Source organism: Gavialis gangeticus, unplaced genomic scaffold, assembly GCF_001723915.1.
Source record: "Gavialis gangeticus isolate Ggan-Ray unplaced genomic scaffold, GavGan_comp1, whole genome shotgun sequence".
NCBI lineage: Eukaryota > Metazoa > Chordata > Crocodylia > Gavialidae > Gavialis > Gavialis gangeticus.
The window spans coordinates 4,762,656-4,778,436 of record NW_017729004.1 but is presented as its reverse complement, the minus strand read 5'-3'; the positions used below and the strand labels follow the sequence as shown (position 1 = coordinate 4,778,436).

The 15,781-nt window shown below is 43.6% G+C and overlaps 1 non-coding gene across 1 annotated transcript; it reads right to left on the bottom strand.

Annotated features, from left to right (window-relative positions):
• Positions 1-51: 51 nt before the first annotated feature.
• On the bottom strand, positions 52-134 carry TRNAL-UAA. Its single transcript has one exon. It is a non-coding gene; the product is annotated as a tRNA-Leu (tRNA).
• Between the last annotated feature and the right edge of the window lie 15,647 nt (positions 135-15,781).

Here is a 15,781-nt window from a genome sequence, read left to right as displayed (position 1 = left end):
CACCTCCTGAATCAAATGGAGGTCCTGCATCTCAGCCAGAAAAAAGCACACTACCAGGAGTGGGGTTTGAACCCACGCGGACATATGTCCATTGGATCTTAAGTCCAACACCTTAACCACTCGGCCATCCTGGTGTGGGTACTAGACCATCCCAGTGTGGATAAGAGGAGGCACCTTGTTCAGTAAGACTGTCTAGAATTGGACTGGAAAGATAATGCTAGCTTCAAAGATCCTGGCTATAGCTGTCAACACTGTTTGGCTAGGCCGGGCTAGCCAGAGACTATCACAGAAACATAGAAAACAAGGCTAGGAAAGGATCTCAGGAGGTCACATCCAGTCCAATCCCCTGCTCAAAGCAGGACCAGCCCCAACTGCATCATCCCAGCCAAGGCTTTGTCTACCCAGGTCTTAAAAACGTCCAAGGATGGAAAGTCCACCACCTCTCTGGGTGACTTGTTCCAGTGCTTAGCCACCCTCCTAGTGAGAAAGTTTTTCCTAATATCCAACCTCAACTTCCATTGCTGCAACTTGAGAACATTCCTCCTCGTTTGACAGTGGGCATTTATTTCTGTGAAGCAGGGTGTTGCCAATGGCTGTCCAGGGATTCTTGAGAAGGAGAGAAGGTGCAACCTAGAGTTTATCTATGCTACTCATGAAGCATCCCAAAAACTTAGCTTAGCTCAGCTGCGAGAGCTTTAGACCTGGAATTGAGGTGGTGAGGACTGAGACCTTAAGGGCAGCAGTAGTAGGGGTAGAGGGAACATCTCTTGACATCCTCACTGTATTTGTTCCAGGAGAGGGTGGACCTTTGTTTTGGGCAACAGCCTTGAGAATGGCATGGAGACAGGCTAGTCAGACCTGTCAGGAGTTTAGGGCATAAGACCTTGTAGGGTTCTGGGTGGAAGATGTTTTGACACCATCATGCACACAGGCTGTTGGCTGACCCTTAGGATGTTCTTTCTTTCAATGGTTGTGGTTATGAATAAATGTTTTATGTGAAAGAAGCTGTTTGGTCCTGGATGATCTGAGCCCCAACTAGACCTGCTGAAGTGATCCCAGTTCATTCCAGGCAGCTGCCACTCTGGAACCAGTCTGAGAGGGGGACAATCATGTCAGTCCATCTGCAGCTAGGATCTGACACTTGGGAATGGATTTAGTGAAGGATTTCAAGAGGGCCTGGAGACAGAGTCAGTCTGATAACTGTGACAACAGAAGCCCACTACACCAGACTTTTCAAACCAGAACAAGGACGCAAGCTGTTGGGAGAATCCCAAACTGGAGAACGTGCTCAGTGATTCAGTGGGGGCCTATGACTCCATGAACCCTGACGTTGAGAAAGGAGCTGACTGAAGTATTAGAAGTGCAAGCCCAGAACTCTTGAACATTATCTAGGTGCCTAACTCCCTTGGAAAATCAATGAAAATGAGGTGCTTGAACAGCTGTAAAAAGTACTCTGTTAGTGCTGCTTAATAGAGGTGTGTGAAAAAGGCTCTATTTGACTCAGATTCAGATTCAGCCTGAATCAGGGACAGTGATTTGATTTGTTGATACAGATCACCGCCCCAATTTGATTTGGCTGAATCTGAATATGAAGATTCGATGCCTATTCGGAGAATCAGCGATTCAGACACAGCTTTAAAAGTTTTTTCTACATACCTCGAGGTACCAGCATAGCTTGTGAATGCTGTGATGCTGTGGTGGATGGAGCATCCCACAGGAGTGCGGGAGGGCCCTCGTGTGCTCAGCAGTGAACCTGGAAGTGGACCAGAAGCACTGGTCCACTTCTGGGTCTGCTGGGAACTGTGCAGCTCCCCCCCTCCATGCTCCCCAGTCTCAGCAATTAGCTGTGGGGGGACCCCAAAAGAACATACACCTACTAGACCAGCATAATATATTGCTATGGCCTTATGGCTGAACCGGGGGGTTGGTTCATGTTTTTGGAATGAAGTCAATGATTTATAAGTCATGAGGGGCCTCATCTACAGCACAGCAAAGCCAATGGGACTTCTCTGAAGCAGGCTGGCCAAGAAGTTCTCTAGCACCTTTCAGTTATTTTCTTTAGCAGATCCATATGATACAGGAGGTTTTCCCAGTTCAGGATCTTAAAAGAAGGTCTCTTTGCTATTGAATCCGAATTGGGCCGAATCTCTGCCAAACTGAATCAGGGACCGAAGCTTCGCACAGCCCTACTGCTTGAAGATTGCAAATGAGCTAAGAACCCTAATATCTGGGGCACTTCACACACCTACACAACACAAGTCAGTCCCAGATCTGAGAAGTATCCAGCTGTATAGATACAAGAGACATCATTATTCCTGGGGCAGTTAAGGGACTTATCCAAGTTGACAGGTGAGGCCAGTGCCAAAGTCAGGAACTAAATGTGCATTGCCTGAAGCTTGTACCACGGCACTCCTCACAAGACTAATCCTTCTCCTGACTCCAGTGAAAAATACTCTAGTATTCTTTAAAGAATATAGGTGCATAGTTACCACAGTGAGAACCACACAGAGATGGTCTCTCAGGGAGGTTTTTGTACACCAGTTCTGCGCTTCACGGCTTGGCTGGACTGGGTCCAAACTACACAGTTTGGGGAGAGATCTCTTGTGCAGTTGTTTTTCCTCTGGCTTCACTTTGACCGCTTCCAAAAGGCTCCTGTGTTGCTCCTTCTGGTTGGGAGGATGAACACCATGCTCTCACCCTTGTGCAACATTCCTGGGGCCCAGAGCCTTGTTGCTTAGGCTGTGAAATCGGTCCTTGTGAGGATGCCTCCATCTTCTGTGCAGCTCCATTTCATCACACTGGGAGCATCAAACGTGGGCATTTGCTGCCCAGTAATCCAAAATTACTGCACAGCATGGGCCTGTGTATGTCCATGCTGTGCAGTAAATGTGGCAATTTATACCAACTTGAGCATAAATTTGATCCCTGCATCATGCAGGGATCAAATTTATGCCCAATTAGTTACTTTGCAGTAATGCACATATAGACACTTTTCTGCACAGTAACACTGTGTGTGTGGATTGAAGTTAGTCCCCGCTTTAATGCGCTTTAACACCTACGTATATAACTTACTGTGCAGTAAGTTTAAACCAGCGTCAATGCACGTGTAGACATGCCCACTGGGTATTTTCACTGACCTTAAGGAAAAAGAGCCGGGATGTCTCTACAAGGGCATAGGATAGAGGAATTTGTGGGTTCAGGAGGTCAGAAGTGTGATAGCAGAAGGGCATGCCTGCACAACTGTGTTCATGTGTGTATTGGCACACTCGCCTGTGTGTATGTGTGACAGAGCGCAAGCGAGCGGGGGGCAAAAGAATATGTGCAAGCCTGTACGTAGGTATCTCTTGCTATCTGGAGTAGCAGGCTCTAGAGTTTGGCACCAAGGCTGCCAGATACCACTCACCACCACTTCATAAAAACGGCTCTGCCCATTCCTTCTGATGTGTGCTGTGGGGAAGAAGAAGTGTATTTCCAAAGCCAGCTTCATTCCTTTGCTTTTGGGGAAAGGAGAGAGTTGCCAGTAATGCTTTTTTTCACCAGTGCCACTGAGGAACAGCGGAATATTAATGTAAATATTTTATCATGAAGGACTGTTGCTGGATTAAACCCTCCTACGTGGGCATAAGGGATGTGGGACAGTTTATGGTGCTACAGCAGGGGGAGTCAACTGTTGTAGGCATGTCCAATTTGGGGAATATTTCTGACAAATATACATAAATAGCTGGAGAACATGGATCCATTAGGGTTTTGCTCACTGTAGAAATACCGCATTGAAACTGGACAGCACAGCAAGTATAAATCAAACCTGAACAGTAATCCCATGGTGGTGCAGATTAAATCAGTGTGCAATAAGGATAACATGACATTTTGGAATGAACAAAACCAAAATCAGGATAGAGTTGAATTTTTATATAAAATTGGGCCTCAATACTGATGTCTCTCCAGCTAACTGGACACAGGTACTTCCCCCCTGATATTACAACGTTCCTCTGGTGTGTAACTAAAATTAAATGAAAGTAGGATCTGAAATAGCATTGGAATCATTTGACATTTCTGTAGTATTTTTCCCTCTGATGAAAAGGTTTATGGGGAAAAACGTAGGGATTTTTTTCCAGTTTTTCATGAAGACAATTTTATTTTTATGGTAACAATTCTTCGTTTTCAGAATTTGAAAACTGAAAAAAAAAGGTTTTATAATTATTGCTATCTGAAAAGCAAACCCCAAAATATGTTACTGAAGGGGATTAAAAAAAAATTAAACTTTTGGTATCGTAGAATCCTAGAAAAATAGGATTGGAAGGGACCTCAAGAGGCCTCTAATCAAGCAAGGAATATTTCTGGCTAAACTCTCCCTACCAGTGATTATTTAACTTCCACTTGAAGCCCTCCAGTGATGGAGAATCCACCGTCTCTGTCCCCCTTGTTAACGTCCCTCTTAGAAAGTTCTTCCTAATACCCAACTTAAATCTCCCTTCTTGCTATTTAAGACCACGACCTTGGAACAATGCCCATCACTGTTCTCTGGGTAACAAATCTTTCTATATTGGAAGAGTAACATCACACCCCTGTTGGTCTCCTCTTCCCCAGGCTAAACAACCCCACTTGGAAACCATCCTCATATGTCAAGTCTATCAGTTACCAAATGATTTCTTATTGCTCTTATCTGGGCTTTTTTCCAATTTGTCCGTCTTTCTCTTAAATTACAGTGACCCAAATAAGATACTATAATCCAGATTGAGACTTTCACTCAGTTCAGGTAAAAACCTATCATATGACTTGCATGAAATTCTCTTGCTAATACATCCTATTATTGTATGTTGACTCATATTTAGTCTGCCACTAACCCGCATGGCCTTTTCAGAAGTCTTAAGGTCTAGCCAGTCATTTCCCTATTTGAATTAGTGCATTTGAGGGCTTCTTTAATACCTGTTGAATTTTTCATCGAAATGTTTTGCCATATCCCCAGGTGGTTTCACCTAAGATCTCAGCAATTTGTGATCTGTACTTAGAGAAAATCCCACCATCCTCACTCCAAGGTATCAATCAAAGCCATTTGGGATGACAAACATAGTGATGGAGATGAAGTAGACCTCTGGATTGGAACAGTCCTAAACTCCAGGGCAGCTCAGATCTCCTGCCATTGCAAAATTGCTCTTTTTCACAGTGATAAAAGAAACAAAGAGGTCTATAAAGGTTTTGGATTATGGATCCTTTAGTGAGTTGAGGGCATTCAGCGCTATATCAAGTTTTTGACAAAGCTATTTTTTCCCCTCTTGAAAAACAGTATTTCCTTGAAACTGATTTTTTTTTGTTCTTAGATTCCTCATATCCAGAGGCCTTGGCCCTTCTTGCACTGAAATCCCTAACTCAGTGTGTCAGTCTTAGTCTTAGTCCTGAGATTTTGTTGCACTGTGGTGACTCAACTTCTTAAGAGAGAGGATGTTGCTGGCATGTTTGTGTGTTTGCTGCAAACTTGGACTGCTTACTAAAGTAAAAGCTTGGGGAATCGTCCTTGCAGTTCAGCTTCCCAAGCTCTCCTTTAATAACTATGGCTATCATTGACACCTGAATAATAATTAGCAAACAGAAAATTTGCATGGTATGAGGTATGGGTGTGGCAGGGCGTACCTCGTCCATTCAATACCTTAAACTCCTCAAAGCGAAGCAGTTAAAGGGAAAAGCTAACAAATTCTCTTCCAACTTCAGATGGCCTACAGCTTCACCGAAAATGTACTCCGCTGCATCATAAGGCTTTCCCTTCCACCTACAGCAGGCGTCCCAAAGCGATGGCTAACCCAATTTTATCCATCAGTCACCCAAACTGCAATATTGATCTCCCACAACCAATTTGTGCTTTGCACAAAGCTAGTCAAACAGCGCCAAATGGAGAAGGGTTGTTTCAGAGTTTAAGGTGGCCTGGAGACGGACTTGACTTGACGTATCAACGACAGCAACAGATCAGCACATCTGACTCATGGATGCCCTTTCGTCTGTCTGCCTTAGCCCTAAAAGGTCATTATAAAGGTTTTCATTTTGAGTGCAAGTTTATTTCTAAAGCACATTAAGTCCATTTTTTTTCTAGACAGTGTTGATGGAATATTTTTTTTTCCTATAAAAGAGTTTCTCACCCAAACTTGCAGTTTCCTTGAAATAAAAATGTTTGGTGAGAATGTGTCAATTTTAACATTTGAAGATGGGAAAAATCTGAACAAACCTATTGGCTTACCCTTTTCATATCAACAGCTTCATTGCACTTGCTTATTATATTCATTGTAAAGATAGCGTTTTTATGCTATATAATGGTTAATGTTTGAATACAACAATAAAAGTCAAAATGACAAAGCAGAAATGAAACTTTCATTTTATGAAGGCAAGAAGTTCTTTGACATTATTACAATCTCACTATTTGACATTACCAAACTGAAATGTTTCTCTCATTCTTGGAAAGGGTTACTTTGCAACAAATTCAGAAACTTTGGCTTTTGATTACAATTCAGAATTCAGAACCATTATTTTCTGAAGTTTTGTAATTCCCTGCACCATGGATTTCCCTTCACCACCCATGAAGCCTTAAGGATATGCAGCAGTCTTGCATTATACCAAGACTAATAGACATGGAAAAGACAAAGAGACATGTTTTTAATGATATTTGTTTTCATTGCTATGACTTAATATGTGTATTACAGAAAACATCTAGTGCACAGGTGATTAATTTTGTCCCAAACGATTAAGGAGTAAGAGTTTATCTAGAAAGTTTTCCAGTAATACTCGTACGAATATCTCTTCCGAAGTGATGTAAACTAACCTAAACTGAAAAAACGCCCCCCAAACCCTTATGCCAGAAGAAGAATGTCCACATAAGTTAAGGTTATCTTAGTATAACTCTACAGGCTCAAATTTTCACTTCACCCTGTACTAGTATAACTCTTCAGCAAACCCTAAACAGGTAAAAGGTGGGAGAATAAAATAGAGGAGGATGTAAGAAACTAAAGGCCCAATGCACAACCCATTAAATTATTTGCACTGATTTCAAGAAGCTTTGATCAAAACCTAACCTACCCCCACAAAGAAAGTTGCAGCAGAACCAAGATCCTGCTTTCCCGACTCACAGGACTTAATGCCTAGCCATCCTCTCCATGCACTGTACCTTGTGTTGACAAGTATTTTGAACAACAGCTTGATGGGTCTCCTTGGGCCATTTGAAACAATAAAAATGCTCCTTGCAAAACAGGCCTCCACGCTGAAGAGAGGGAGATGGCCCAAGAGGCAGGAGTTTCCTAAGCGATACAGGAGACTTGGCAATGAGTGTGCAATTATATCTCATTCCAGACAGGGAAAATAACCAAAACCATGAGGTTTTTCATGGAACAAATGGGAACCATGTGACCTGACACAATGGAAAAAGCCGAGCTGCTTTCGGCTCCCTGAGTCTTGACACTTCTTTTTGATTTAACCGCAATAATCTAACTGGAAAATGAATAAATGTCAAGTTCTTTTCAATAAATCTGTGCATGAGTGAGAAAAGGAACCAGAATAAAAGCTTTGCATGACATAAAGTTCATATGCTTGGATCTCTGTCAACATTTGCTTTATATTTTTCTTCTTATTATTAGATGGGGCTGTACCATTATATTTAAAAAATCAAAATGCTGTAGAAAATCAGGGAACTTGCCAATTTCTGGTGAGCTTGGCCTGAAAGTCAAACGCAAAACAAGATGCCCCGAGTCAAGATAGAGCTATTCATATTCATGTTTTTAAAATAAAATGCCAGCATTTGGTAGAAATAATAATATAATAATAAATGCATAAAAACTAGTAATAGTAATTTGGAAGTAAGGGTAAATATTTTCCTGGCACTTGTTTGTTGAGAATCAAGCCTAAATATCTTGGGTTTTTTGAGATGAGGTTATTTTTTCCAAATGTCTTTCCCCCAATCAGAAGTTATTTCTTGATGGTATGATATGCTGGTGCACAAGCAGCAGGACAAATAATTGAAGGAGGAAAAAAAGAGGTGGCCAGGAGCTGCCATCTGCAGAATGATCAGTCTCATCTAAATGCATATTTTCACATATCATTAACTGAAATAAGGTGGTCTCAGCAATGAAATCTCTGAGAGCAGGGTGAGCCCAGGGCTGGCAGAGCCAAGGCTCAGTAGGATGCTACCTCCACAACCAAACTAGGGATCTGTTGTGCTGGACACTGTACAGACCTATATCCCAAGACAGTCTCTGAATTTAAAATTTACAATATTTATAGATAACAGGGCCCAATAGAGAGTCTTGTCCAGCGTTATAGACAGTCCTTTGAAGTTAATGTGTAAGCTCTCATGGGTAAAGCTTTGCACCTTGCTGAATCAGAGTCTGAACTAGGAATTAAGTAGTACCCAGGCCATATGCTGCCCTAGGTATAATGAAAGTCCACTGAGCTGTTATGGGAGAAGGTAGATTCATAGAAAAGTAGGGCTGGAAGGGACCTCACAAAATCATCTAGCCTAGCCCCCTGCTTCAGGCACCATCATCCCTAAACCATCCAGCCAAGTGTCAGTCCAACCGGCCTTGAAAACTTCCATAGATGGAGATTTCAAAACCCCTTTAGGTAGAATCCCCTGGACAGCTGAAATATCTTGATCATTGTGGCTTAGAGCAATGGATAGAGAAGATCTATGCCTTCATGATTCAGCAGGTGAGAGACTTTCTATTAAGATCCCTAACCAGGAAAACCTCCAGTATCATATGGATCTGCTAAAGAAAATAACTGAAAGGTGCTAAAGACCTTCTCAGCCAGCCTGCTTCAGAAGAAGTCCCATTGTCTTTGCTGTGCTGTAGATAAGGCCCCTTGTGACTTATAAATCATTGACTTCATTCCAAAGACATAAACCAACCCCCCTGGTTCAGCCATAAGGCCATAGCAATACATTATGCTGGTCTAATAGGTGAAGATTTTTGGGGGATAGGGGATACTATAGATCAGAAGTCCAGTCCTGCCTTACGGTAAAACATAAGGCAAAAACCTTGCTGGGAACACCTGCAGAGTGGGGCTGTGCAAAGCTTTAGTCCATGATTATTTTCGGCAGATATTCGAACTGATTCGGTGGCCTAATCTCCAAATCCAAATCGAATCAGAAGAGCCTTTAATCTCTCAAATCAAATCGAACCCTCTGAATTGATTTGGAGAGATTTGGAAATATTTGGCAATTCAGGCACTGACACAACTTTAAATGTTTTTTCTACATACCTCGAGATAGCAGGTACTCATGAATGCCATGGTGCTGGGGTGCATGGAGCATCCCACAGGAGCACGGTGGTGTCCCCAGAGCACTCGCCAGAAGACCTGGATGTCTGGGGAGCAGGTCCACTGGGGACCGTGCTTGGGGTCCCCCCATGCCCCATCCAACTCTCTGTGGTGACTGGTATCTCCTGGGTCTGGGGTGGCACCCAGGGTCCCCCCACAGCCAACTGCGGAGTCGGGGGAGAACAGGGTGGGGGATCCAGCATGCTCCTCGGTGGACCCATAAGTGGACCGGAAATACTTCTGCTCCACTTCCAAGTTCACCACCGAGCACATGGAGGGCCCCGCTGCACTCCTGTGGGACCCTCCATCTGCCCCAGCATTGCAGCAATCACAAGCCGTTCTGGTACCTCGAGTTATGTAGAAAAAACTTTTAAAGCTGTGTCTGTGTCTGAATCACTGATTCTCTGAATCAGCATCACATCTTCAGATTTGGATTCAGCTGAAGTGAATAAGGGACAGCGATCCAAATCAACGAGTGAAATCACTGTGCCTGAGTTGGGCCAAATCCGAATCCAAATTCGGACATCCCTACTGTAGAGCTCCCATGTAGGGGGTTAACCATGAGAGGAGAGAAGCAAACCAGAGATCAGGTTTCTGCACTAATTGAATGTCAGTCCTGCACACCATTTAAGTGGAGAATCAAGTGTCCTTCCCAAGTCCACATCTATTGAATCTTGGAGGTGTCTTCTCAAAAGTGGGTTCTGGCATTAGGTGTGGTTGCTACTGAAGTTGCAGGGGTGAACTGCAGACTGCCAAAACTGGAAGTTTTGCCTGGACCCTGCATTGACCTTCTGGACAAGGATGAATTAGGCCTGAAGTGCAATTCTGTGATCGGTTCTGTTATGTGGGAATCTCATGACTTGGCTGGTTATTTCCATGGCTGATTGACAGCAACAGATATCAGGGCGCGCTGCTATAAAATCTGCACTGATGTTTTCCCAAGTGGCTTCCTCTATTTTTGACTGCTTGGACTTGTTTCCACCCTTGGGTTCTCTGAGATAGCTCTATCTGTATTTTCACAGAGAAACCCTGCATTGCAGCTAGCTCCTGCATTTTCTGTAGAGACCGTTATAAAACAAATATGCCATCCCTGCTCTCATAACAATGTGTCAAACAGCTCTGCATAAGATTGTGATTGCAAAGCACACAGCATTTTGCAATGGAAATTCATTTTTCTAGGAGCAGCAGAGAGTCACAGGACCTTGAAGGTAGTCAGTAGGACAGCAGAAGAATTAATCCGGGTAGCCAAGTGTTGCACCATGTTATAGAATTTGTCTTGGAGCAATGGGGCAGTGTTGAGCAACCAAAACAATGCCAGGCAGCTTTCAGCAAAGACAGGCTCAACTTTCCCAGGCTATCATCATGGAATTAAAGGAGATTTATAGGCTAGTTATTGGGAATGGAGGGCTGGCTCAAGGCAACACTTTCTGGTTGCTGTGAACGTAGAGACTAGGGGGCACATTTAATCCTGCAGATTAGGGAAAACTGGGAACGCAGAGGAGTCCAGGCAACAGAAGGAATTTAGGCAAAGTGTTTCACACATCACTTGCAGGGTGATAAAACATCTGGAAGGTGTTACCAGCCCATTCCTGTCAAAACACAGCACAGAAACGAGTTTCAAGAGACATGGTGATGACTCAGAATCCAAAGACCTGCAATAGGTGGGTAAATAAAGTGCAATAAATGAAAATGAGAAGCATACTAGACTAAGAGAGCCTTGGGCTTTCTATTCCAAGTTAAGCATGTGCTTCTGAAGTTATAGGTGGTTTAATGCTAAATTTTCCTATCGTCTCCTAGGAATAGGTTAATTCCCATATTCTTTTAGGATGATCCTTGTTTGATGATGTTGCCTATGTGAATGCCAGAAACTTGAACAATGCAATAGGCACTATCTTTCTCCATACAGGGCATGCATTTACTGTGCAGTAACTTACTGCGCAGGAAGTTACTGTGCAGTAAGTAGCTGTTAGACCAGCATCTACACATGTAGGTATTACTGCACAGTAACACTGTGTGTGTTGTGCCTTGGGAGTAAAGTTACTCCCTAGTCAGAGTGTACACACAGTGTTACTGTGCAGTAAGGTGTCTACATGTGCCTTACTGCACAGTAACTACATGCCATGAGCAGATGAACTACAGGATTTCCAACCTCTCTGGGCCATATCCTCAACTTGTGTGGATTGGCACAGTACCTTTGACATCACTGGGGCCAGTTTATCAGGTTGTGTAAATCAGTAGCGCTTCCCTGAGTCCTGAGGGTCCAGCTCTTCATTTGATTTATTTCTGTGAGCTTCCACTGAAACTAGGGGCCCACCTTGGTTTGTGCTGGTTTCAGATCTGTTGTTTAGGAGTCTCTGGGCATGTCTACATGTGTACTGTTACTGTGAAGTACGGGATGTAAAGTTACCAATAAAATCATAAATGCAAACTTTGAGTTATGAGGGGTACTGGTCAACTTAGCGCGCGCACACACACACACACACACACACACACATGAACTCACTCATTCAAACCCATGTAATTTAAGCCCGTGTAGTATAGTGTATAGTAGCTGCTGTAGTGATCGTGAGAGCACTGGCATCAGTATACCATCTATCTATCTGAGGCCCTGGAGTCTGCTGTCGATGGTCAGCTTCCTTCAAGGCAGTGTCTTCTTCAGAAGGGGGTAGCCTACTTGTCCTTCTGTCTCGGTAGGGCAGGTGCTGGATGAGAGCACGCCACTGAGGGTCATGCTTCACTGCCTTTTATCCCTTTCTGGCAAATTTGTGTGATCCCCCAGCATCATTTTGGCTGCCCAGTCCAGAGGTCACTGTCCCACATGGGTCTTGAGTAGTGCATGACAGCTGCTAGTCCCAGTCACTGGGGGTTTCACCTAATGGTGAAGTTTGGGGAGCCAGTTTGTGATTTTGATTAATTCAAAATTGTATTGTTAAGGGCTGTGGGAATAGCCAATGGGGCGGGTGCTCAGTTCCAGGATTCAGTTCCTTTGCTTTATTAGCTTAAAATGGCTTGTAGAGTAGAGTTTTGTAATGGTAAGTTCCTTCGGCTAGGCTATTGTCATTTAATTACCTACTGATCACCATACATACTTGTATTTACTCAAGAGGGACCAGGCCAGTGTAGCAGATTGTATCACTTTACAATTAAATTTTCAATACAGTTTTTAATAATGGTTCAAGGTGTAACTTCATTCTACAGGGAGTACATTCCTTAAGAGCTTAAAAGTATAAAAAATAAAATACAAAATGCCATGGTAAAGATGAGACATAAAAAATGCACTGTGAGAAATATATAAAAATGCAATGTGAGGTAGTGAGGATCAAAGGCTACTGGGGACAGTATAAGAGAGTTAGGTTAGCACCAGGATATATTTACAGTCTTTGAAGGGGATAGTTTAGTTCTTTTGTTTTCTTTAGTGACACTGAGCTTAACTGATATGTAGATGTAGTTTGTAGGACTACAGAAAGCCACTTCAGCTTTCTGGGTTGCTCTGAGCCTTGCCAAACCCATGCAGTAAGTGTGCTAGGTCTCTGCCAATACTTAGAAGGAAAAAGAAATGCATAAAATTGGAGGCTGGCAAGAATGTACTTCTGTTATTTCAATGTCCAGAAGGGAAATGTACACCTATGCACTAGAATATAGGTGTTAAAGGACATGGACTGTTTAAGAAAGACAGAAAAAAAGTAGTGGTGGTGGTGAATTATACTATATTACATATAGGATAACCTTTAAAAAAATAAGAAGGATTATATGGATAAAACAGCATTTTTGGGTCACTTTGGGAAAGAGATTCGGGTAAGGAAGTCCAGAGAGTCTGCTATAAACATGGAAATGAATAGAGAGCTCTGTAATGGTTGAGGACTATATGCTACGGGGAATTGCATCATTAGGGGACATATCTTCCAGTTAAAGGCACAAACACTAACAGGAACCTTTAACCTAAGGTGGGGGTGAAGAGAAAGGAATTTATTTGAAGGATGCTTCAGAGTAACTGAATGAATAAGCACTTCAGGAAGCAATGTATAGTAAAAAAAATAGAATTTGATCTATACCTGGTGCAGAGAAGTCCCTTCCTAGTGGAGATTGAATCTGCAACTATCTCATAGATATTTGGGATGGAAGGGACCTCAGAAGATCATCGAGTCCAGCCCCCTGCCCCAGGGGCAGGAAGTCAGCAGGGGTCATAGGATCCCAGCAAGATAGACATCCAAATGTGTCTTAAAAAAGTCCAGAGTAGGTGCTTGCAACACCTCTAGAGAAAGAAGAAACTCAGAGGGGAGAGACAATTGTCACAGTGTCTGGGAACTCTTCTCTCCTTTTCTTCTCCCTTCTTCTGAGGTTTTAAGGGATTTATACCAGGGAGGAGGGTATTGATTCCTGGGGCTGGCTGGCCAGGAATTAGGCCTGACAGCTTTTAAATGGGCTTGAAACCTGGGAGTTTCTAATTCTGCTAGATTGGCAAGGGCTGGGGCTCCGTCAGCTTTGGGACGTCAGCTAGTTGTAGAGACAATGTTTATATTGCGTTTAAGGTTTTGTTCCTTTATTTATTTATTTATTTTGTTCATGTTTTGGTAATAAATATGTATTTGTTCATTTGTACTACTTGCAAGAATAGGGATTTGCCTCTGTGGGATACCCCAGTCAAATTTAGTGTTCCCAGATTTCTGGATGGGGGCTTCAGCCACTGGCATAACTCAGTGGGTACCCCAGGATGTGAACCCAGCCCGTCTCGCTGCTGGCCTGTGCCTAGCAGAAAGGTTACAGATATAAGACCTGAGTAATTATTGTGGCAAGATTGCTACAAAAACCTACATAAAGGAGGCATCTTCCAGTTCATGAAGACAGGGACACTATAACCATGTCCATCCATCAACCGCAGCTCTTCTTGTATCAGGATATTTTCATCAGAGTCAAAGAGCTGTGCACTTCAAGGCAGAGAAAACAGTCTCCCCCATAACTGCAAGGTGGAGTAACCTCACAAAGAAATGACAAATGTTGTAAAACAGCAGCCTTCATCAAGACAAAATGCAAAACTAATGTTCTTCCCCCAGTGCACTGCTCAGCAGAGCGCCTTTTCTGAAAGACTAACAGACTCCAGGACAGTATGCACGTAACTCCCATAGAAGAACATAATTAGCACATTACACTGTTACATAAACATGTTTGCATTGTTATTTATTGCGCAGCGCAAGAATGCTTTGTAACAGTTAATCAGCTCAAGAGGGAAAGCGTTTTGCACGGAACAGAAATAATAAACTGCGAGGCTCCCATGTCAGGCGAGGTGGACTGGAGAAACAACAGTGGCAAAGAAAGTCATAATAAACTTCTATTCCCCAGCGTTCTTGTGCCTGACATGGTATTTACTTTTTAATTGTTTTGCAAATTATCATTTGACGGTAGGAATGACCACACTCAGGTTGCCAGAGAGCACACATCCACCTCCCAGAGGCCTGGTGTACCAGGCAGAAGATGCTTTGAATGGAAGCCCACCAAAGAAATTATTTCTCCAGCCTTTTTGTGCTAAGACTCTGGGGACTCCAGCATGAAGCCAGCCAAGGAAAAAGGCAATGGATGTTTGTAGGCTGCTGCCGTTAAGGGGAATGAGACTGTGCATGGTTTTAAGAACTGGTCCAGTCACCTGCCCTGGAGGTTTTCAAGAGGAGACCAGACAGTCACCTCACTGGGGTCACCGAACCCCAGCTCTCTTCCTGCCTAGAATGGGAGGGGCAGGGGGGTGTTGAACCTGATGATCTACAAGGTCCCTTCCAGCCCCAGCCAATCTATGAATCTATGAACTGGTGAAAGAAGCTGTTCTATGTAATCTTGAGTGGAAGAACTGGTGAGGCCATCCAAAAGCCACAAACACCATCCCCACTGTGAGAAGGGAAGGACCAAAAGATAATTATGCGATGTGGGGTCAATGATCTGAGGCCACGATAAGAGTCAAAGATGTACCAGCTGGGAGGAGATGAAGGGCAAACCCCCAAAAGACTGACCTAGTTTGACCTGGGGAGGAGGGGGATAGGGATCACAAAATGAACCTCCTTCAGATTCACCCTGTCTATTCATAGATGCATAGTTCATAGGCATTAGGGATGGAAGGGAACTCAGAAGATCATTGAGTCCAGCCCCCGGCCCAGGTGCAGGAAGTCAGCTGGGGTCATAGGATCCCAGGAAGATAAATGTCCAATTGACACTTAAAGGAGTCCAGAGTAGGTGCTTGCACCACGTCTGGTGGCAGTCTGTTCCAGGCCTTGGGGGCTTGGACAGTAAAGAAGTTCTTCCTTATGTCTGGCCTGAAACGGTCTTGGAGGAGTTTGTTACCATTCAACCTTGTCATCCCATGGGGTGCTCTGGTGAACAGGCGTTCCCCCAGATCCTGATGCACACCCCTTATGTACTTGTAGGCAGGCACCCCCCCCCCCCCCCGCCCGGGGTTTTTCGCCGGCTGGCGTACCATGCCCTTCCGCCCTCTTCTCTTAACCCCTTT